Source organism: Pseudonaja textilis, chromosome 7 (genome assembly GCF_049901715.1).
Source record: "Pseudonaja textilis isolate UNSWEBS1 chromosome 7, rPseTex1.2, whole genome shotgun sequence".
Classification (NCBI taxonomy): Eukaryota; Metazoa; Chordata; class Lepidosauria; order Squamata; family Elapidae; genus Pseudonaja; species Pseudonaja textilis.
Genome location: NC_141996.1, coordinates 3,728,042 through 3,750,020, shown reverse-complemented (window position 1 = coordinate 3,750,020; position 21,979 = coordinate 3,728,042). Strand labels below are relative to the sequence as shown.

The following is a 21,979-nucleotide window of genomic DNA, read 5'->3' as shown; positions in this document are numbered from 1 at the left end:
CTTACCACAAACTTTAATTAAAACCTTAAAGCAAACGTGAACAGCCTGCCTTTGTGAAGCCACCTTAAAGGGGGACGAAAGAATCAAAGTCCAGCTTTGGCCCTAGCCTTAAAATCAGCCAACCTCGAACCCTGAAACTTCAAATGCAAGTTTCAGGGGCCACACAAACCAGAGTGGCATTTGGGATTAAGGGCGCACCTCTTCCTGTGGTTGTCGCAAATGTGCACAAGTGAGACAAGCCTGCCTTGTCTACAAGATCCACATTCTGTCTGTCACCTGCGCCTCTACCACTGTCTGGTTTGGCTCTGCAACCCAAGAGGACGGACACAGACTCCAGAGAGGAATTAGGACTGCAGAAAAAACAATTACTACCAATCTCCCTTCCATGGAGGACCTGTATCCTGCACGAGTCAAAAAGAGGGCTGTGAAAATATTTACAGACCCCTCACATCTCGGACATAAACTGTTCCAACTCCTTCCCTCAAAACGACGCTATAGAGCCCTGCACACCAGAACAACTAGACACAAGGGGAGTTTTTTCCCCAATGTCATCATTCTGCTAAACAAATAATTACCTCAATACTGTCCAACTATTTACAAAGTCTGCATTACTATCACTATTAATCTTCTCCTCACTCCTTATCACCCATCCCCTCCCACTTGTGACTGTATGACTGTAACTTTGTCGCTTGTATCCCTACGATTTATCTGGGCTGTTTCCTAGTATGATTTGATTGCTTATTGTACCCTCATGACTATCATTAAGCGTTGTACCATATGATTCTCGACTCTTGAGGAATGTATCTTTTCTTTTATGTACACTGAGAGCATTTGCACCAAGACAAATTCCTTGTGTGTCCAGTCACACTTGGCCAATGAAGAATTCTATTCTATTCTATTCTATTCTATTCTATTCTATTCTATTCTAGTATGATTTGATTGCTTATTGTACCTTATGACTATTATTAAGTGTTGTACCTGATGATTATTGACTCTTGACGAATATATTTTTCCTTTTATGCACACGAGAGCATTTGCACCAAGACCAATTCCTTGTGTGTCCAATCACACTTGGCCAATAAAGAATTCTATTCTATTCTATTCTATTCTATTCTATTCTATTCTATTCTATTCTATTCTATTCTATTCTATTCTATTCCTATTCTATTCTATTCTATTCTATTCTATTCTATTCTATTCTATTCTATTCTATTCTTCTAGTATGATTTGATTGCTTATTGTACCTTATGACTATTATTAAGTGTTGTACCTGATGATTATTGATTCTTGATGAATATATTTTTCCTTTTATGTACACTGAGAGCATTTGCACCAAGACAAATTCCTTGTGTGTCCAATCACACTTGGCCAATAAAGAATTCTATTTAATTGTATTCTATTCTAATACAGAAGAGTTTTTTTGCAGCTTTGAGGGAGAGGAATTCTTGGCCTTATAAGAAATTCTAATTTTTTTAAAAAAAGAATTCTGTCTGGAGTGAGGCGGACGTCTTCTAAACCTCCGGAGATGACATTTGGTCTGGCACCCCCAGAACCGGCCCTTATATGGGGAGGTTCCTAACATGGCTCCATCCCGCTTGTTTTGGTAATACACCCCTGCCCTGCGGCATCTCCCGGCTGTGCTTTGCTTCCTGCGGGGATCTCCTTCGACCGTGGAAAAGGTCACATCTGGAAAAACATGACTAGACAGAGATGGAGGGGGGCGGGGAAAGGGACAAATATGCAGAGTTAAAAAAGGAAGTGAGGAAGGAGCTAGCTCTGTTTGGCATTGTCGAGGTAATTCCCCGTTAGGAGAATGAGCGCATACAGGGAGACGTACAGAGAGTAGTGTTGGAATAATACACACAGAGCATACAGATACCCTGTACAGTAAACATAGGTTTTTACTTCCAGAAAGGTTTAAGCAAAGTCCAAAATAAGCAATCCAAAAGTCATTCACAGGTAAAATCAGTCAGTTTTTTTTCAATCCAGGGATAATCCAAATATCAAATTCCAGTATCATAAACAGTTCAGTATCAGACTTATATCAAATCCAGTAATATCAGTCAATTAGAAGAAATGGAGCAACGGCAATACTTTCCAACAGAAGGAAACAGAGATACACTCAGACACACTGAGACTAAGACTAAGACAAACCAGGTTTCTGGCTCCATCTTATGGCCGTTTGGGAAACCACACCCAGTTGTAGTTTTTGCAATCTCTTAAAGACATAGTACTAAAATGTTTATCCTGGTTTATATATTTCTAACCCAAATACCTGTTAGGTGATTTATATTCCTAACAGGCATGATCTCCTCTTTATCCGAGCAGGAGAATCCAGAAATAACCAGAGGACAATTGAAATTCATCACAGGAGGCTTTCAAGAAGAGATTGGACGGCCCACTGTCAGAAGTAGTGCAGGGCAGAGGTGGGTATTCAACAGATTCTGACCAGTTGTGGAGAACCAGTAGCAGAAATTTTGAGTAGTTGGGAGAACCGGAAAATCCCACCTCTGACTGGCCCCGCTAACCCCATCTCTTCTCCGCCTCCCATTGAGTCCTAGGCTGGGTCTCCTTTTGTTGCCCTGCACGGGAGAACGGAGCTGGAAAGCAGGTTAGCGGGGTGGGGAGGGAATGGGGATTTTGCAGTAACCTTCCCCTGCCACACCCACCAGGCCACACCCACAGAACCGGCGGTAAATAATTTTGAATCCCACCACTGGTGCAGAGTCTCCTGCTTGGGTGGAGGGGGTTGGACTAGATGACCTACAAGGTCCCTTCCAACTCTTGTTAATCTGTTAAATTGAACAAAGGGGATTAGGGGACTGGAGGCTGAAACATAATGAAGAACAATTGTAGGAACTGGGTAGGTCCAGTCTAGAGAAAAGAAGGACCAGGGGTGGCATGAAAGCTTCCAGTGGTGAAGCTCCCACAACTTCTGAAGGCAACTTCTGTTCCACGGGTTGATTGTTCTCACTATCAGAAAATTCCTCCTTATTTCCAGGTTGAGTCTCTCCTTGATCAGTTTCCATCCATTATTCCTTGTCTGGCCTTTGGATGCCTGGGAAAATAGCTTGACCCCTTCCTCCTCTCTGGGGCAGCCCCTCAAATATTAGAAGTCTGCTATCATGTCTCCCCTGGTCCTTCTCTTCACTAGACTAGCCAGGCCCAGTTCCTACAATTGTGCATCATGTTTTAGTCTCCAGTCCCTTAAACATCCTGGTTTCTCTTTGCACTCTTTCTAGAGCCTCAACATCTTTTTTATAATGTAGTCACCAAAACTGGGTGCAGGACTCTAGGTGTGGTCTTACTAAGCCTTTACGGAGTGGTCTTGATCTTGATTGTATTCCTCTGTGAATGCAACTTAGGATTGCATTGGCTTTTTTTGGCGGCTGCTGCACACTACTTTATAATTCAATTTAAAAAGTAACTTACAAAAGAGGAGGATGCCATGAATTAATATGTGTTGATGGATTCACAGATGATGGTTGAGTTCTAATCCCCAAATATTTTAGCCCGGCCTCCCGAACTCTCTACCCAAGTCTGTTCCAACTTTCTCCAGTCTAAAAGTCAAAAAGTTAATGGGCTGCTGAGTTAAAAATATACTTGGGGAAAAGAATAATAAGTGACTTGTAATATGTCGCCATGAGCTCTGCGGAATTTTTTGGCACTCAGTGCCAACAGTGGGTGAAATGCCAGGAAAGGTACCGAGTGAGCATAAATGCCGGTCAAATAAATATATTTTTTTTCCTCTCCAAAGAATCAGAGGGCAGGAGAAGATTTGCATCTTCCAATATTTGAGGGGCTGCCCCAGAGAGGAAGGGGTCACGTGGGGGGGAGAGAAAGAAAGACTTTTGCTGCTTTCCTTGTGTGCAGCCAAAAGCAGAAGAAGAAAGAAGCGGAAAGAAGCAGCCCGGTGGCCAGGCCAGGCGCATGGGGCGCGTGGGGCAAGTCCCCCCTCCGCCCTTTCCCCACTCCCCTCACTACCTCGTGTTGTGAGCAATGCAAGCGACGCAAGCCTTGTGTTCCTGCGCAGCCTGGATTAATTGCTTTTGGGGGGACATTTCTCTGCGGACCAGCCAAATTTTCTTGCGGACCACCGGTGGTCCGCAACCACTGGTCCCGTCCAACCCCCCAGCTCAGACAGGTAAAACCTCTATCTTTTCAAACAAATGGTTGTCCAATATCTTCCAGGCAGGAAACCCTACACCACTTCAGACAAATGGTTATCCCAACATCTTTTTAAAAACTTCCAGTGTTGGAGCAATTCACAACTTCTGGAGGCAAAGTTGTTCCACTGGTTAATTATTCTAACTGTTAGGAAATTTCTCCTTAAGTTCTAAGTTGCTTCTCTCCTTGATTAGTTTCCACCCGTTGCTTCTTATCCTGCCTTCAGAAGCTTTGGAGAATAGTTTGACACCCCCTTCCATTCTTTGGGGCAGCCCAGGGGTGGGATTTTACTAGTTCACACCTATTCGCTAGAACCGGTTGTTAACATTCTAAGCAGTTCGGAAACCTGATGATGGCAGATGAGATTCTGCCGAAACATTGCTACAACTTTAAAAGCACAACTATAATGACATGGGAAAATACCCGAACAAAGCCGAATGCCATACATGTAAGTACCCGCGAAAACTTAAGAAAACATATATATATACATATACACACATATACAGTATACATAACACACATATACTTGTTTTCTGAGGTTCTCACAGGTATTTGTATGTGGATCTTTGGTTATTCGGATTTTCTCCCGCGTAAGATTGGCAGTATCTAGGCAACGTTTCAATGAAGTCTCATTCATCATCTTCAGGCTTGTGTCTTCGGCTCTGTGACTTAGTGAGAAGCACAGAGCCGAAGACACAAGCCTGAAGATGATGAATGAGACTTCATCGAAATGTTGCCTAGATACTGCCAATCTTACGTGGGAGAAAACCCGAATAACCAAAGACCCACATACATATATACATATACATATACATACATACATACATATATATAAAAGCGAAATACCCCTCACGCATCATCACAAAATCTCCAGACCCGTAAAGCCTACTAACTTGACATTTGGCCCGTAGGTTCCTCTTGGCTTCTAGGGGCTCATGAAGAAAGGATTTTTCGAAATGACCATCAGAGAATTTAGAGTATTTCCTATATTATTATTATTGTTGTTGTTATTAACACGCTCTGATGCTAAGGAGTTCTATTCCCCTTCCCCACCTGGAAAGAAATCTCTTCCAAAGGCAAAACACAAGCAGAGGAGAGGAATTTCACTTTCAGTTTCAGAGCACCAAGCAGCTTTAGTACAGAACAGTTAAGCTAAGCCACGCCCAGGCTCCTTGCTGTCTCCTTGCTTACACAGCAAATAACTGTTTCAGTTTCCAAAAACCCCTCAACTCTCTCACAGACTGACAGGACACTAGTCAGATGAATACCGATGGATGCTGGTAGACAGAGGCACAATTCCCACCCACCCCTTATTTTCCTCCTAAAAAACTAAGCCCGACTACATCGTTTCATAGCGAAGCACCGGTATCGAGCGAGTAAACAAATAAATGAACAAACTATTGTCAATATCCTTCCTGGTCCCTTCTCCAGTTCATATGATAAGTTTGGATTAGAAGACTGGATCACAAACCAAAATATTTCTAACCAAAGTCGAAATAGCATTGGCCTAACCTTGATAATGAGCCCCAGGGAGCTTTTAAAATGCAGAGTCTATTGAAACCGGGGCGGAAAAAAGAGAATTTTCACAGGGTTTGAAAACACTGGCTCGTCAAATGAGGTTTGCCCTTCCATAAACCCTTAGTCATTTATTCACCAGGCAAGTTTATGGAGTCTTAGTTTTGTTTTTGTTTTCAATCTAGCGAAGTTCCCAGAGAAAAACAAGGTACGGGCCGTCCTTGCGTTACGACCGCAATGGAACCCAAACATTTATGTTGCAAAGTGACACCTTTGTTAAACGAGTTGTTAGATCAATTGTAACTGACCTGGGTCAGTTCATAGTCTGTGAACCCGCCCAGTCACTGCATTTATTTACACAACACGATTAACCTGGTTATTTGCATCCAACATTTTCTGGGTTCGTATCAAATACTGGAATGTCATCTAATGCAAGAGTCGGCAACCTGCAGCTCCGGAGCCGCATGTGGCTCTTTCATCTCTCTGCTGCAGCTGTCGCCGGTCGGCACCACAATTTTGAAAGGAGCTTCCCGTTAAGTGGGCGGAAAGCACAGCGTGCCAGGAGGAAACGATGGCAAGGGGCTAGGTTTCTGGTTGGCTCCATACTTGACAGGGCTTTTGGTTAGGATAGGTAGAGGGAAAAGGACACCGTGCTAGGAGGAGACTGTATGGTGGGGAAACCAGACTTCCGGTCAGCTCCAGAACTGAACGGTGGGCTTCTGGTTAGGGCCTTTGTGGCTCTTTGAGCATTTAAGGTTGCTGACCCCTGATCTAATGGGTTGGGTTCCCACAATGTGGTAAACCAATCAAAACAAAAATTGCAAAGCTAACAGAGCTTAGCATGTGTGAATGCATCCACCAGGTCTTTAACTCAACTGAGTTAAAATTAACATAAGAGGTGGGGAAATAAGGTAATGGAAACTCTTGGGTACTGTGTCTTGCTTGCAGCCAGTTCAGGTTTCACATTTTACTTTTGGGACTTCTTTTTTTCTTCTCCTCCTCCTCCTCATAATGGCCTGTTTTAAATTGCACTTCTTTGCTGTGTAACCTCATCGGATCTGTGTTGGCCCAACAGAGTTTGCAACTCCTTTTCCCTCGAGCCTGCAAGAAATTGTCCCCTTTGGCCAAAGGACAATATTTCATGGAATAATAAAAGGTTTGCAGCTGGCACAAAGAGCTGACTCAGAGAATACAAAAACACACACTCACACACACACACACACATAACCAAAACATGGGTAGCTCGGTTTCTCACTGCAATAGGCGTCTAATTATAACCATGCTGAAGTATAAATCTCCTGAAAAAAGTAGATTTAATTTTGTAATTGTACTTACATTTGCTGCAAAAGAAAGCAAAGCTTTTTCCTTTTCTTTCTTTCTTTCTTTCCTTCCTTTTTCTTTTCTTTTTACCCCTTCCTTCCTTCCTTCCTTCTTTCTCTTTCTTCTCTCTTTCCTTTCTTCCTTCTCTTCCTTCCTTTTTCCTTCTTCCTTTCTTTTTCCTTCCACCCCTTCCTTCCTTCCACTTTCTTTTTCTTTCTTCTTCTTTCTTTTTCTTTCCTCCCCTTCCTCCTTTTTTTCTTCCTTCCTTCTTTTCCTTCTTTCTTTCTTTTCTTTCCTCCCCTTCCTTCCTTCCTTTTTTCTTCCTTCCTTTCTCTTTCTCTTTCCACCCCTTCCTTTCTTTCTCTTTTTTCTTTTCTTTTTATTCCCTCCCCTTCCTTCCTTCCTTCCATTCCTTCCTTTCCTCTTTTCTTTCTTCCCCTCCTTTCCTTTTTCTTTTCTTTCTTCCTACCTTTCTTTCCTTTCAATTTTTTCTTTCTCTTTCCTTTCCTTTCTTTTTCTTCACTTTTGCCTTTTGTTTTTTACTCTCTTCTGTTTCTTCTGTTCTTTTTTGGTTAGTTTTTATATTCATTGTAAAAATTTTCTTTAAAGTTTATTTTTAAATATAAAAAGTTGAGGGCTACCTGTACACACCAAGACAACCATTGCAGCATCCCTACAGCCAAAATTCAGGTGCTTCAAAACTGATCACCATTTGCAACCTTCCTAACCGGATTCCAACAACCAAAACCAATGAAGGAAGCTGGGTTTGCTTAATCACCGCATGATTCATTTGGGGTTCATTCATTTAACATCTGCAGTTATTTGCCTAAGTAGCACAACAAAAAAAAGGTTGTAAAATCAGGCATGACGCACTTAATGACCATTTTGCTTAACAATGGTGGTTCCGGCCCCAATTCTGGTCGTGTTCTGACCCAAACCTTGTTCCAAGGAAACAAACACGAAAAGGAGGTAACAGCAAAACCTTTTAATGATTCTTTACGAATTTCATTCCTTCCCGGTTCAAGGGCTGTTTCAAACTAATTGTCTCTGATAAGAAGGAGCCTTGCCAAGGTGGTGCAAGGCTGCCCAGAACACTAGATAAAGTTGCCAAGAAATACTACAAACACAAAGAGTCTCCAAACACGAACTAAGAGAGTCGAACGTCCACAAGGCTTGAGTGCAAAAGCTTCTTTGCTTCCTGCAAAGAGCTCCAGTTTCTCAGCTGGCTTTTATATCTTAAGGGAGGGGCCATCACCTTTCAGCCTTACTCCCGAGTCATCTGTGCTGCTGCAGCTGCTCTTTCCTTCGAGCAGCCCTGCGCGCACACACACACTGGGCACGGGCTCCTCGGGGGCCTCTTCCTCACTGCTGCCAGCCTCCACCATCTCCGAAGGCAGCACTCCACTCCCTGATGGTCCTGGGCCCCATCCCTGCATCGCATGCAGGCCCCTCATCCGAGTCCTCGCTCTCCGAGACCTCAGCCGTCCCCACCTGCCGCTGGTGAACCACAACAAGTCATAGGTCGAGGACTCTGTGTATCCATGCCGAATTTGCCCTCAAAAAATGTGAATTGTGGCTCTTATTGGATTTAAATCCAGCCAGTGTTAAGTCTCTAAAACTTTATTGCTGATGCAACACACAAAAAATAAACAGCTGGTCCTCGGCTTACGACCATAACTGAGCCCAAAACGTATGTTGTTAAGTGAAAATTTGTTTTGGGGAAGTTGCAAAAATGACTCCTGAACCATCATAAATGTGAGTTAGTTGTTGAGCCTCTGAATGTAAATCACGTGACCATGGGAAGGCTGCAGTGGTCATAAGTGTGGAAAAAATGAAGTGATAAATTACTCAGAAAGTAGGAAAAGATATATATTTAAAATGAAAAAAATGGAACTGTTACCTTCTTGTTATTAAAACACTTGTTTTAATGTTCTTTGTTAAACTCTATATAGAAATAAATGGAATAAATGTGAAAAAGAGAAATTATGATAAATGTATTAACTATGTTTAAAGGATGTAAGAATATAGATGAAATGAATTATGAGGTTTGTTGTAATGAGGTTAATATGAGTTCATATGTTTAATAGAATAGACTAATTTTTCTTTTTAAAATTATAAATGATCTGATGTGATTGTGAAGGGGAAATGGGCCATGAGGAATCTGACTTAAAAGGTATATGTGTTATGTAGTTGTTAGGAGATTATTGTTATTAATCTTTAAAGTGATAATTTAAAAGTTAAATGATTATTAGGAACTAAAGAGACGTCAACTAAATGATATATAGGATTATAGGGGAGGTACACTCTAGTTGGTAATTGTGGGAGGAACTTTTCCGAAATATTTGAATTGAGGTGGAGTTTTTTGAAACGATGAAACAAGAATATGCGGTGAAATTGCAAACCTGACCTATAAAAGTATAAAGCCCAACGAATATGAAGATATGAGAACGATTTAAAGTTAAAAGAAATAGGTTCAGAAATGAATAGAAAATATATAAAATAAGCCTGAGAAAAGTATTTGGGAAAATGAATAGAAAATATGTCAAGTAATGATAAGATATGACATTCAATGTTAAAGATGGATATGTAACCAAAGGTCATGTTTGTATGGAAATGTGAAAAACCTGGGATCATGCTGTTCACTAAAAAAAAGATGTTTTTGAAATGTGGAAAAAATATGTTTTAAAAAGTGTGAAAAAAATGGTCATGTCACTATTTTCAGTGCCATTGTAACTTCAGAACATCAAATGTACAGGACTACCTGTATAGGCAAACAAATATGCAGTCTTTACCCAGGTCAAATGACTGAATTATTCACCAGACACGGAAAAATGCTCAGTCAATTAAGCATATAATTAAATGAGGTCATTGTTGAGGTTAGCAGCGTCGTATTTTCCAAGGCTGGAAAAATCAATGTTGTAACATCTGACATAGTGAATCTGCGGCCTCCAATCTCAGCTTTGAACTCTTTTTTTTAAAATCATTCCAGCATTGTTTCCAACTCCAAAACAATGTTATCGTTTTATAGCAAACAAAAGGGACTAGAGATAATCCTCCATTCGTAAGCATTCTTTCGGGAAGTTGTGGGAGCTTCATCCCTGGAGGCTGTCAAGAAGAGATTGGACTGCCATTTGTCAGAAATGGTGCAGGGGGTCTCCCGCTTGGGCGAGGGGTGGGACTAGATCAGCGGTCGCCAACCGGCGGGTCAGGGACCACTGGTGGTCCGTGAGAAAATTTTGGTGGTCCGCAGAGAAATGTCTCCCCCAAAGCAATTAATCCAGGCTGCGCGGGAACACAGGCTGCGCCGCCCACATGGCCCACGGGAACACAAGGCTTGCATCACTTGCACTGTGCACAACACGAGGTAGTGAGGGGAGGGGGAAAGAGAGGAGGGGGACTTACCCCACGCGCCCACGCGCCTGGCCTGGCCATTGGGCTGCTTCTTTCTGCTTCTTTCCACTTCTTTCTTCTTCTGCTTTTGGCTACACGCAAGGAAAGCAGCCAAAGTCTTTCTTTCTCTCCCCAAACTCTGCCAGAAATGAGTCTTTGGGACCCTGCAAGGCCTCCTGCTCCAAGAGGCTCCGCCGGCAAAGGCTCATTTCTGGCGGAGTTTGGGGGAGAGAAAGAAAGACTTCTGCTGCTTCTGCTGTTTTCCTTGCATGAAGCCAAAAGTATCTCCCTCTCCCTCTGAGAACGGAGCTGGAGACGGTATCCTGTAATCCCAAATCAAGAACGATCGATCGGTAGGAAAACGGGGTGGGGAATTTTCCTGCAGACTTTTTGGGGAGATTTTCCCAGGGTCTCTCATCCGCGGGATTTAAAATGATGAGTTTGGTGGTCCCTGAGGTCCAAAAGGTTGGCAACCCCTGGGCTAGATGACCTCCAAGGTCCCTCACAACTCTGTTCATCTGTAAAGAAACGGTCCAAAGTTACAACTTTAGAAGATAATTTTCAGTGGAACTACAAAATCCCCTTCTTCCGATTTTCAACCCTTTTTCAAAATCCGTTAAGTTGCCGATACATTATTCTTCCGCGAAAAGTTTATGCAGGGAAGCCCTCCACTTATGACCACAATCAAGCCCAAAATTTCCGCTGCTAAACAAAGCATTTGTTAAGTGAGTTCTGCCCCATTTTACGACCTTTCTTGCCACCGGTTGTTAAGTGAATCACTGCATTTGTTAAGTTAGTAGCTTAAGTCTGGCTTCTCCATTGACTTTGGTTGCCGGAAGGTCGAAAGTTGTTTTTCCAGCATAAGTTGCTTTTTTGGGGGGTGGGGGCTGGGGGGAGTTGCTTTTTTGTCAGCTCTGCTGTAGCATCGAACCGTCACTAACTGAACCGTTGTAAGTCGAGGACTGCCTGTAACGGATTTGTCTGGCTTTTATGGAAGTAAACGGAAGTTATGGACTGCCATTTGTCAGAAATGGTGTAGGGTCTCCGGCTTGGGCGGGGGGTTGGACTAGATGACCTACAAGGTCCTTTCCAACTCTGATGATCTGTTAAGTATTTATGGTTTGATCCCTGGTCACAGAGCTCAGCTGTGCCACCTTCACAATCCATTGTGGGGGTGGTATTTGTGTACTTTTCCCCTCTATTTTTGGGAAGGGGCTGGGTGTGGCTGCGTGAGTCACATTGCTTTGGCGTGTCACCGGGGAGACAGACTAGAAACTTTGGGTCGGGCGTGCCACAGATTGTGCAAGAGGCGAGGTCAAAAGGCTGTGGTGGTGAAATGCAGTGTGTGGTGGAAAAATGTCATTTTCTGGTGTCAGCTTATCAATGGTGGCGGCTCAGCTGGCCTACCCGGCACAGATGTCTTCACAGTCATGGCGTTGCTATATTTGCTGCAGCAGTCATGCTACACAACAAAACATCACGTCTCACACTAGGAGAATGAAGCTGCCTTCAACCCTGTGCAACCTTTGGACTCTGCTCCCATTATGTTATTTCATTTTATTATTGTATTGTATTGTATTGTATTGTATTGTATTGTATTGTATTGTATTCAGGTGTGGGATTCAAATTTTTTAACAACTCGTTCTGTGGGCGTGGCTTAGGTGGTGGGCGTGGCTTGGTGGTCATGTGACTGGGTGGACATGGCTTAGTGGTCATGTTATTGGCTGGGCGTGGCCAATTCAATTTCACTCACATCGAGGCACACATCTCATGACTGTGGGGATGCTGCAACAGTCATAAGTGTGAAAAAGGGTCATAAGTCACTTTTTTCAGTGCCATTGTAACTTTGAATAGTCACTCCACACAAGCAAAGTACCAGCAAAGGAGGGGGAAAAAACTCCAGAGAAGTTCCTGAGACAGGAAGTCTAGTCCTGCCAAGAATGTAATAAGGGTTAACGGAGAGGCCGTTTCTGTCAGCAACCCCAGAATGTTTCCTTCCTGCCTTCCTTACAGGATTAGCCCTGTAATTTCTTCTAACAACCGGTTTTCCGAACTGCTTAGAATATTAACTGGTTCTAGCAAATAGGTGCGAACTGGTAGAATCCCACCCCTGATTGTATTGTATTGGTATTTTATTGTATTACATTTGTATTGGTATTGGCATAGTATTGGTATTGTATCCGTATTTGTATTGCATTGAAGAATCGCATAGACTGGCCTAAGTCACCCAGCTGGCTTTCATGCCTAAGGCAGAACTAGAACTCGCCATCTCCTGGTTTCTACTCTGGTACCTTCATCACCAGTCCTTCACCATCTCTTGTGACACTGAGGCAGGGCTGCCTAACTATAGTTTATTGAATAACCCCCAATCGGTTGAAGTTCTGCATCTCAGGTTCATACAAGAGGTGAGGCTGAAATTAAATTGTACAAAGGCTTGACATGTTTTTAGTATTTTAGTGATAACTCTTTTTACCAAATTTCATTGTGAGGTTAAACACGTAGAAAATAATTAAACAAAAACAAAATAAGGAAAAAAAGAGAGAGAAAAGCATAAAGAAATAAAATGGTTTCTGGCTTCCTTTGGTGTGGTACTTTCCAAAACCAACACGACAATCTTTTGCTTTGCGTTTCAATTATGACGATATCATTCTAACCTTCAAAGCCTAAACTCAAAGTTTCGGGGTTTTTTTTCCCCCCCCAGCTTCATGCAAAAAGTCCTGAAGCAGTAATCCAAGTAGGAAAAAAAAAAGGAGATAATAACTTTTGTCCCCCTCTAATGAAAACAGGCAATTCCGCCATCACCTTTGCAATCTGCTCTTCCATTGTGGGAATTAACTTATCTTTCCATCTTTGTACACGCAAGATCCTTGCTGCTGCGTCAACATGTAAAATAACAAAAATTCCAACATTTTCTTTCAAATTCTTCAAGCGGGTGGCACCCAACTTTAACCAAAGCAACCAGATCACACATTTTGAAATGCAACTCACAACTGCAATTCAAACCTGGTTAGACCTTTCCCACGTTTGAAATTCTGAGATCTCAAACCTAGTTAATCGTCAGCCTCAAACTGGCTAACCCCCAAACCTAGTTACGTAAACACCATCGCTATGCTAGATAACCAACCTTCTCACATTTGAAATTCTGCAGTCTCAAACCTAGATAATCTCAGCCTCAAACTGGCTAATCCCCAAACCTAGTTAGTTTGTTGAATTAGGGTGGGGCTGGAGTTGGAGACAGAAGAATAAACACTTCCTTCTCAGGCAACCCTCTAAACTACAGGTAATCCTCGGCTTCCGACCACCACAACGGAGCCCAAAATTGATGTGGCTGAGCGAGGCAGTTATTAAGCGAATTTTGCCCCATTTTACGACCTTTCTTGCGATGGTTGTTAAGTGAATCACTGCAGTTGTTCAGTAAGTGAATCTGGCTTTCTCCACTGACTTTGCTTGTCCGAAGGTCAGAAAAAGAGAGTAACATGAACCTGGGATGGTCATAAATATGAGTCAGTAGCCAAGCGCCTAAATTTTGATCACATGACTGTAGGGAAGGCTGCAATGGTCGTTAAGTGTGAAAAACAGTCCTAAGTCACTTTTTTTCAGTGCTGTGGTAACTTTGGATGGCTGTTATATGAACTGTTGCAAGTCAAGAACTACCTGTGTTTCTTAACTGCAGCAACTTTCTAAGATATTGGACTTCAGTTCCCAGAATTCCCTAGCCGGAGGGGAATTCTGGGAGTTGAAGTCCACAAAATCTAAGAGTGGAATACTGCTCTAGACCAGGGATCTCCAACCTTGGCAACTTTAAGCCTGGTGGACTTCAACTCCCAGAATTCTCCAGCCAGCAAAGCTTTTAAGCCTGGCGGACTTCAACTCCCAGAATTCTCCAGCCAGCAAAGCTTTTAAGCCTGGCGGACTTCAACTCCCAGAATTCTCCAGCCAGCAAAGCTTTTAAGCCTGGCAGACTTCAACTCCCAGAATTCCCCAGCCAGCAAAACTTTAAGGGCAAAACTCACTTAAACAACTCTCTCACTCAGCAACAGAAATTTTGAGCTCAATTGTGGTCATAAATTGAGAATTATCTGTACTCTGGAACTTTGTCAATGAAGGAAATGTTTATTTGTCTCTTTACTGTTGTAAAACAAGGACTAGCTATATTCATCACCTACGGTTGGGAGACCATTGGTGTTAAAAAAATTTTGTCTTACGCTATATAAATGATTTATATGTTTTGCTCTAACTTAGAAGTTGCTTTCAGATTTTTTTGGTAACTCCATCTCAAACTTCTTGCATTCGTCTTCTCATTTCTTTTGAGCTTGTCTCTTCTTTTTCTCTCTCTTTCCCAGATATGTTATAGAGTTAGTCCTCTAATATATGCCTTTGCTGTAATCCATGCATTTTGTAATGCAGTTTCTTTCTTTTTTCTATTCCCTTTAAAGAAGAAATCTGATTCTCTTTCCATAAAGTTGTATAAATTCCTTTTCTTTTAATATTGATTGGCTCATTGTCCATCTTATGAATGACCTCACCCCATTCCTAAGATAGATAGATAGATAGATAGATAGATAGATAGATAGATAGATAGATAGATAGACAGACACAGAGAGATTAGATTAGATTAATTAGATTAGATTAGATTAGATTAGATTAGATAGATAGATAGATAGATAGATAGATAGATAGATAGACAGACACAGAGAGATAGATTAGATAGATAGATAGATAGATAGATAGATAGATAGATAGATAGATAGACAGACAGAGACAGAGACAGACAGATATAGATTAGATAGAGATAGACAGTTTAGATAGATGGATAGATGGATGGATGGATGGATGGATGGATGGATGGATGGATGGATGGATATAGACAGATAGATGGATAGATATAGACAGATTAGATAAAGATAGATAGATAGATAGATAGATAGATAGATAGATAGATAGACAGACAGACAGACAGACATAGACAGGAGAGAGAGAGAGAGAGAGAGAGATTAGATATAGAGATAGACAAACAGACACAGATAGACACAGACATATTAGAGATAGAGATAGATGATAGGGAGAGAGAGAGAAAGAGAGGGAGGGAGGGAGGGAGAGAGAGAGAGAGAGAAGATAGACACTGTAGATCGGGGTCTTCAAACTCGACAGCTTTATAAGACTTGTGCACTTCAACTCCCAGAATTCCTCCTCCAGTCATGTTAGCTCAGGAATCCTGGGAGTTGAAGTCCACAAGTCCTAAACTTGCCACATTTGAAGACCCTTGCTATATAGAATGTATGTATCTGTCACTAAATGAACTTTTGTAAGTCGAGGGCTATCTGCATACGAGAGGTTTACAATGGTTAAGGAATGCCTGTCGTTTCTAAGCTACAGCACTCTCTCTAAGCCTGAATGAATTGCACAAGCTGAATTCATGCAACCCATTAAACCACACACACACACACACACACACACACACACACACACACCCCAAACCCATGGTTAACCCTAGCAAGGCTCAAGTGCGATACTCACAAGCCTGCACAGTTTTTTTGCTAACCTAGTTTAACTCCCCTCGCCAGCCTTAAGAGGGGGAAAAGTCACCAGTCGGAACAACAGGGTCAGATCTAGAGGTGGGGGCAAGGAGGAGTATGCACTCTGCACATGCTTGGAGCTGAGCCCATCCTGCAAAGTTCTGGAGTCTTGAAAGCCCAAGAGCACAGAGTGCACTCTGTACATGCTCTCAAGACCATCCTAACCCATTCTGGAGCCTGCCAAGCCAGGGAGCAGAGTTGCACTTTGCGCATGCTCAGATCTGCGCCCATCCTGCCCCGTTCTGTAGCCTGTCAAGCCAAGGAGTAGAATGCATTCTGCGCATGCTCAGGGCTGAGCCCATCCTACCCAGCTTTGGAGCTTGCCAAGCCAGGGAGCAGAATGCACTCTGCACATGTTTTGGGCTGAACTCCTCCTGCCCCGTTCTGGAGCCTGCCAAGCCAGGGAGAAGAGTTGCACTCTGCACATGCTCCTATCTGGGCCCATCCTGGACGGTGCCAGCAATCCCAGGAGCAAGAGTGCACTCTGCACATGCACAAGGGTGATCTCATCCTGTCCATTTCTGGAGCCTCGCCAAGCCAGGGAACAGAATTGCACTCTGCCCATGCTCGGATCTGAGCCCATCCTGCCCATTTCTGGAGACTGCCAAGCCAGGCAGCAGACTTGCACTCTGCACATGCCCGGATCTGAGCCCATCCTGCAGGGTGCCAGAATCTAGCAACCCCAGGAGCAAGAGTTGAACTCTGCACGTGCTCAGGGCTGAGCCCATCCTGCCCCGTTCCAGAGCCTGCCAAGCCAGGGAACAGAGTTGCACTCTGCCCATGCTCGGATCTGAGCCCATCCTGCAGAGTACTGGAATCTAGCAATCCCAGGAGCAAGAGTTGCACTCTGCACGTGCTCAGGGCTGAGCCCATCCTGCCCCGTTCCAGAGCCTGCCAAGCCAGGGAACAGAGTTGCACTCTGCCCATGCTCGGATCGGAGCCCGTCCCGCAGAGTCTGCCAAACCAGCTGCGGTTCAGGACTGAATAAGCCTAAATAAACCCTCCAGCCCAGGCTCCAACAAACCCGGAATCATTGTTTCTCTCTGTTCCCCCTTCCCCCCTCCCCTCCAAAAAGTTCCCAAACTTTCTCCCAAGCCATCCAGCTGGAGAAAAGCCCAGCGGTCCCTCCTTCCCTCCTTCCTTCCCCCTTCCAGATGTTGCCCCCCTTCCCTTCTCTTCCCTCGGTTGGAAAAGTTGCCTTCTCCCTCCCCTCCCCTCCCCTCCCCTCCCAATCCCTCCCCTCCCCAGAAGCAGGAGGGGGCGGCCCTCTCGTGCACGCGCCTCCGGAGCCCCTCCCTTCCCTCCTTCCCACGCCGGGCGGGGGGCGGGGGACCAGCAGGGGCTTAGATAGCCTGCAGGGGCAGGAAAGGGGGCGTCTCGGGAGGGGCGGGGCACGGACGCCGGGGGCGGCGCGCCCCTCGAGGCGCGTGCACGAGCCGGAGTTTGCGCGCTGGCGGCGGGGGGCGCTTTAAAGCCCAGCGCGCGCCCGACCGTCCAGCTGCTGCTCCGCCGCCGCCGCCGCTGCCGCTGCCGCTGCCGCTTCTCCTCCTCCTCCGCCGGCCGACAGAGAGAGCGAGGCACGGAGCTGGAGGGGCCGGCTGGCGAGGTGAGTTCGAGCGATGCCCGTCGGCCGCTTCGTGCCGGGGAGCCCTTTGGAAGAAGCAGCCCTGGTGGGAGGGGGAAGGGGGAAGGGGAAAGACGGGACGGGCTCCTTGTTTCTCCCGGGGTGGGCGAGGGCGGCAGGGAGGCTGGTTGGTTGGTTGGTTGGCCCTCCGTCCGGGCGATCCTTTGCATCCTGGACGCCCCCCCGGCCCCACACAACCTGGACTTGCCTTCGGCTGGAGAGAAAGAAAGGGGAAGGAAGGAAGGAAGGAAGGAAGGAAGGAAGGAAAGAAAGAAAGAAAGAAAGAAAGAAAGAAAGAAAGAAAGAAAGAAAGAAAGAAAGAAAGAAAGGGAGTGGAGGTAGGGGACAAAAAGGAGAAGGAGAAGAGAAGGAGTGGTGATAGGGGAGGAGGAAGGAGAAAAGGAGGGAGGGAGGAAGGAAAGAAAGAAGGAAAGAAAGAAAGAAAGAAAGAAAGAAAAGGAAAGAAAGAAGAGAGAGAGAAAGAAAAAGAAAGGGAAAGAAAGAAAGAAAGAAAGAAAGAAAGAAAGAAAGAAAGAAAAGGAGGTGGAGGTAGGGGACAAAAAGGAGAAGGAAAAGAGAAGGAGTGATAGGAGAGGAGGAAGGAGAAAAGGAGGGAGGAAGGAAGGAAAGAAAGAAAGAAAGAAAGAAAAAAGGAAGGAAAGAAGAGAGAGAAAGAAAAAGAAAGGTAAAGAAAGAAAGAAGGGAAGAAAGAAAGAAAGAAAGAAAGAAAGAAAGAAAGAAAGAAAGAAAGAAAGAAAGAAAGGTAAAGGAAGGAAGGAAGAGAAGGAAAGAAAGAAAGAGAAAGAAAGGTAAAGGAAGAAAGAAAAAAGGAAAGGAAGAAAGAGAGAGAAGAGAAGGAAGGAAGAAAAAGAGGGAAAAAAAGAAGGGAAAAAGAGAGAAAAAGAAAGGAAGAAAAAGAGGGAAAATAGAAAGGAAAAGAAAGGAAAGAAAGAAAGGAAAAGGGGACGAAAAAAACCCGCTTTCGGTGGAATTTTGCACGGGGCATCGAGGTTCCTGGGTGGGGGTTGCGCTGACTTTTCCGCGGTGTTGCATCCACAGGAGGGAAGGGGGTGGGGTTGCGCTGAGTTTTGCAGGGGGCATCCAGAGTTGGGGTTCCGCTCAGGGTTTTTTTTTTTGCACGGGGCATCCAGAGGGATTATCCTGACTTTTGCACAGCGTTACGTGCGGGGTGGGGGTGGCGGTTGCGCTGACTTTGCACATCGGGGGGGTGAGGATTGCGCTGAGTTTTGGCGGCGCGCGCGCGCGTGTGTGTATACGTTCCGCTGACTTGCACGGCGTTGCATGGGGGAGGAGTTGCGCTGAGTTTTGCATGAAGGAGGGGGGTTGCGTTGAATTTTTGCACAGGGCAACGTGGGGCGAGGGGGGGGGTTGAGCTCCTCTGAGGTGCTTTGGAGGCGCGAGGGGCGCGTCCTCCTTTTTCTTCTTCTTCTTCTTCTTCTTCTGCCCGGGTGTGTGTGTGTGTGTGTGGAATGACTCCAGCACGCGCTTTTTGCAACTTTGGAGCCGCCAGCACCGGACCTCCGTGGCTGAATGGGATCCAGGGAGCCAGTCTAGAGAAAAGAAGGACTAGGGGTGACATGATAGCAGACTTCCAGTATTTGAGGGGCTGCCCCAAAGAAGGGGGAGTCAAGCTATCCTCCAAAGCCCCTGAAGAGCAGGATGAGAAGCAACGGATGGAAACTAATCAAGGAGAGAAAGCAACTTAGAATAAAAAGAGAAATTTCCTGACAGTGAGAACGATTAAGCAGTGGAAGGACTTGCCACCAGAAGTTGTAGATGCTCCAATACTGGAGGTTTTTAAGAAGAGACTGGACACTCATTTATACAGGTCATCAGAGTTGGGAGGGACCTTATAGGTCATCTAGTCCAACCCCCTGCCAAAGCAAGAGACCCTACACCATTTCTGACAAATGGCAGTCCAGCCTCTTCTTGAAAGTCTCAACTGATGGCGCTCCCACAACTTCCGAGGGCAACTTCTGTTCCATGGGTTGGTTGTTCTCACTGTCAGAAAGTTTCTCCTTATTTCCAGGTTGAATCTCTCCTTGTTCAGTTTCCATCCATTATTATTCCTTGTCTGGCCTTCAAGTGCTTTGGAAAATAGCTTGACCCCTTCCTCCTCCTCTCTGTGGCAGCCCCTCAAATATTGGAAGACCGCTATCATGTCTCCCCTGGTCCTTCTCTTCCCTAGACTAGCCAGGCCCAGTTCCTGCAACTGTTTGTTGTATGTTTTAGCCTTCAGTCCCCTCATCATCCTGTTTGCTCTTCTCTGCACTCTTTCTAGAGCCTCAACCTCTTTTTTATAATGTGGTGACCAAAACTGGATGCAGGACTCTAGGTGTGGTCTTGCTAAGGCTTTATAGAGTGGTATTAGTCCCTCCCTTGATTTCGATTGTATCCCTCTGTTAATACAACTTAGGATTGCATTAGCTTTTTTGGCGGTGGCTGCACACAGCTGGCTCCTATTTAGCTGGTTGTCCACTAAGACTCCAAGATCCCCCTCCCAGTTCCTGCTATTGAGCCTGGTTTCACCCAGTCTATGTGTGTCCTTTGGGTTTTCTTGCCTAAGTGTAGGACTTTACTTTTCTCTACATTGAATTTCATTTTGTTAGATAGGGCCCAGTGTTGTAGTCTAGTTTGCATCTTGAGCCTATCTTGGGTGTTAGCTATTCCTGCCATTTGTCTGAAATGGTGTACGATCTCCTGCTTGAGTAGGGGGTTGGGCTAGATGACCTCCAAGGTCCCTTCCAGCTCTATTCTGATTGATTGATTGATTGAATCTCTTTGCTGCACCTGAACTCTGATGCGGGTTTGTTCAGCCGCGTTAGAAGAGTTAACCATGTTAGCTTTGAAAAGAAAAGAGAAAGAAGAAAGAGAAAGAAAAAGAGAAAAAGTGATAGAAAGAAAAAGAGAAGGAAAGGAAAAAGTGAGAGACAGAAAAAAGAAAGAAAAAGAAAGAAAGAAAGAAAGAAAGATATAAAGAGGAAAAAAGGAAAAAAGAAAGAAAGAAAAAGAAAGAGACAGAAGGGAATGAAAGGAAAAAGAGGAAAAGAAAGAAAGAAAAGAGAAAGAAAAAGGGAGAAAAAAGGGAAAAAGAAAAGAGAAAGAAAGAAAGAGAAAGAAAGAAAAAGAGAGAGAAAAGGTGATAGAAAGAAAAAGAGAAGGAAAGGAAAAAGTGATAGAAAGAAAAAGAGAAGGAAAGGAAAAAGTGAAAGAAAAAAGAAGAGAGAAAGAAAGAAGAAAGAAAGAAGGAAAAAAGAAAGGAAGAAAAAGAAAGAGACAGAAGGGAATGAAAGGAAAAAGAGGAAAAGAAAGAAAGAAAAGAAAAAGAAAAAGGGAGAAAAAAGAAAAGGGAAAAAGAAAGAAAAGTAAAGAGAAAATAGAGAAAGAGAGAAAGAAAGAGATGGAGAGGAAGGAAGGAAGGAAGGAAGGTATAGATGATGCCAGAAGAATTCAGATTCTGCCCACTGCTGTTCCTTGCAAGTAATAATCTAGCAGGGCAAGAAATGAGAGAAGCTGGATTTTTGCATGCAGGGCTTGTTCCTGAGAGGTAGCAGCCATTCTCTGCCTTAAACTCCTGCTGTCCTTCCTTCCTTCCTTCCTTCCTTCCTTCCTTCCTTCCTCTCTCTCTTTCTCTCTCTCTCTCTCTCTCTCTCTCTCTCTCTCTCATTAGAAGCCTTTGTCTGGACCAGTCAAACCACGATGGGAGGCCTTCCTTAAAATTTGAGCAGGAATTGCCGTAGGATTTAACCAGAAACCTTTGCAAGTACAGGTGGTCCTCGTCTTATGACCGCGATTGAGGCCAAGATTTCCGTTGCAAACCAAGATACTCGTTTGGTGAGCTTTCCCTCGCTTTGCGACCTTCCTTGCCCAAGGCTGTTATTTAAAACCTTGCAGTTAAGTCACTAACACAGCCACTAACATAGCTAGAATCTGGCTTCCCTATTGGCTTTGCTTGCGGGTGTGTGTGTGTGTGTGTCATAAAACAGAGCACTCCTGACTCCACCCCCCGGAGGCTGCAACCGTCATTAATAGGAGCCCGTTGCCAAGCGTCCGAATTTCGATTATGGCAACCATGAGGAGGCCGCAACGGTCATCAGTGTGAACAATAATCCTAAGTCACTTTTTTTTTCCAGAACGGTTGGTCACTTAAACAAACTCTTTGGTCACTAAGCAAACTGTCGTAAGTCGAGGACTTATCTGTATTGTACGTATGATCGCACTGAGCCGGGGCCTTCTGCAATCCCCTTTTGCCAGGGAGAAGCGGGAGAGGGTGCCTGTTTAGTAGCTCTACAGGTAGTCCTCATTTAGCGACCACTGTTGGGGTCGGCAGCTTGGTGATTGAATGGAGTGGTTGCTAAGTGAAACC

General features: G+C 44.4%; 1 protein-coding gene and 1 long non-coding RNA gene across 2 annotated transcripts in view; both read left to right on the top strand.

Moving 5' to 3' along the window:
- The window catches only part of LOC148125223 (uncharacterized), a 301,326-nt gene that overhangs the window by 91,896 nt on the left and 187,451 nt on the right, over positions 1-21,979 (top strand). The gene's annotated exons all lie outside the window — the stretch shown is intronic.
- TSKU (tsukushi, small leucine rich proteoglycan) overlaps positions 17,402-21,979 on the top strand; it is a 28,324-nt gene continuing 23,746 nt past the window's right edge. Inside the window, exon 1 of the mRNA XM_026721332.2 lies at positions 17,402-17,574. The gene's annotated coding sequence lies outside the window, so the exon portion shown is untranslated. The remainder of the gene's footprint in view (positions 17,575-21,979) is intronic.